Source organism: Cynocephalus volans, chromosome 12, assembly GCF_027409185.1.
Source record: "Cynocephalus volans isolate mCynVol1 chromosome 12, mCynVol1.pri, whole genome shotgun sequence".
In the NCBI taxonomy this organism is placed as follows: Eukaryota; Metazoa; Chordata; class Mammalia; order Dermoptera; family Cynocephalidae; genus Cynocephalus; species Cynocephalus volans.
Genome location: NC_084471.1, coordinates 47,352,073 through 47,354,607, shown reverse-complemented (window position 1 = coordinate 47,354,607; position 2,535 = coordinate 47,352,073). Strand labels below are relative to the sequence as shown.

General features: G+C 32.0%; 1 pseudogene; it reads right to left on the bottom strand.

The window, feature by feature from the left end:
- Positions 1-449: 449 nt before the first annotated feature.
- LOC134361430 (U2 spliceosomal RNA) lies at positions 450-601 on the bottom strand (annotated as a pseudogene).
- Positions 602-2,535: the final 1,934 nt, after the last annotated feature.

Sequence of the window (2,535 nt, the reverse complement as noted above, 5' to 3'; positions counted from 1 at the left end):
CTTGCTCAAGAATCCCACTGATCTTGAGACCAAGAGAAGGAAGTCTCATTCTCACTACAGAATGAGACTGACAGAAGGGCTTTTCACCGCTAAAGCCAAATATCTGTGAATTCAACCAGTTAACCTTACCAACAATGTGAGAAAGTGTCTTGATAACCTTATTATTTTTTCAGAGCAGAAATTTTGGACCTAGTGTGGCCTCTAGTCATAAATGTCAGATCTCATTTGGAAAAAGAAGAGAAGATTTTCCTCAGTTCTTCTTATAGATATAAGAAAAGCAACCTAACATAATTTCTAAACAAAGAAAAGCCTCATTTTCTGACATGTATTCTTCTCTCTTAATTCAGGTATGTGATCTTTTTTTTTCAGAAAGGGGTCCATTAGTCTTGGTGTATAATACATAGGAATAAGGTCTGTTTATATTATCTTCTTCACATGAGAATACTCCATAGAGGGATAGTCTTCATAGCAAGGGACTAGATGCAGATACTATCTAATAGAAAATATAGGCAAATTAAATAAATAATTATAATGCAATTATATATTAAACTGATAAGAACAGATACTACACTTGATCTTAGCCAAAAGGCCGAGAAGCGATAATAATGCAATTATATAAATGGAAATTGTTATATGCACAGAATGTTAGAAAAGGTATGGATTAGAGACATTTGGGCTATTTCTAAAAAAAGAAAAAAACAGTTAAAAATAGGACTAATCAGAGAAAAGAAACAACAGCATGTGTACAGGAAACTGTATGCATATAATCAAAGATATAAAATGACTGGAAGCGAGCAGTTATACAATTGAAGAGGTCAATGTTCTTAGGTTAATCGTGCTACTGCAATATAATACTGGGAATACATAAATAGGTTGAGAGGAGAGGATAATTAGCTTACTGTACAACATTTTGTTCTGGAAGTACCTGCTATATGTCTAGATAATAAAGAGGATGAGGGAGGCAAAGGGTAGGACTGGCCTAAAGCTACAAAATTGGTAATTTTCAGCATATAGGAGATAACTAGAAACATGAAAGAGGATTAGATAATGTAGATAAGCAATGGGTTGAAAAAGATTTAGTGAGAACTCCTTAATTTGGAGGGATCCATAAGGAATATTACATGTAATTATATATGATTTTAATATTATATATTATTTTAATCTTATTTTCCTAAACGTGATATTTACCTTTTAAGATGTTTCGATTTAAAAAGCACAATCTTTTAACTTACCCAAATAATTTAAATGTTTAAAGAAAAAAACCCACCTACTTTTCAAATAGTTTCAGTATGACTATTGAGCTCACAAACTATGAGTATAACAAAAGTTCTACTCTTTTACTTCCTCTTCACTATACATAGAAAAATTTCAATTTTTAAATCATAAATCATCCTCCACTTGAGGTTATATTTTATGCAGAATTTTTGGTGAATTATATTGAATTGTTGCTCCTACATTAATATGATTTATTTAGTATTATTAATCAGGATAAATTTTCTTCAACTTTCAGGGTTACTGAACTGTAGAATTAGATCTAAATTGCACTATTTATTTTAGGAGGGTAATATGACATAATGGAGATTATCATGGAATCTGAAATTTGAAAATCCCAAGCCCAAATAATAAGTGACTTTTAGGGTTAGAAAAGCCAGTTTTACTCAACTCCACCTGCACACAAAACAAATGTAGAGCTCAAAGAAGGTTTACTTATGTACCACCCAAAATCAGATATAATGTATTTTCCAAGACTCCAGAAGTTTTCCCCATTTCCCTTTCTGGTTATTACTCACCCCCGGAGTTTCCTAATTATTCTGACCCTTATAAGCATCAGTCAGTACTCACAGTGTCCGTTCTTGAAATTCATGTAAATAGACTTACACAATATATATTCTTTTGTGCCCTACTTCTTTTGTTCAACATGATGTTTATGAAGTTAATCCATGTAATGTTGCATATCAGTATTTAATTATTTTTACAGATGTGTAGTATTCCACTGCTTGAGTATAGCACCGTTTATCCATTTTCCTAAAGACAGACATTTTGGTTGTGTTTAGTTTGGAAATATAGTCATCTCTCAGTATCCATGGGGGATTGGTTCCAGGACCCCCTGTGGATACCAGAATCCACTGATGCTCAAGTTCCTTACACTAATACTTAAAATGGCATCTTAAAATGACACCTTAAAATGGCATAGTATTTACATATAACCTATGCACATTATTTTGTATTATTAAATCATCTCTAGATTACTTATAATGCCTAATACACTGTAAATGCTATGTAACTAGTGGTTTTACTCTATTTTTAAAATTTGTTACTTTTTTTTTCCTGAATATTTTTGAACCGTGGTTGGTTGAATCTGCAGATACAGAACCGGAGAATATAAAGGGCTGACTGTATTATGAATAAATCTGTTGTGAATATTATTTTGCATATGATTTTGAAGAGCAATTTATTCATGTCTTTTCTGTATGTAGAAGCAGCAGATTTGCTGAGTCATGATGTAGGCATATGTTTAGCTTTAGCAGATACTGA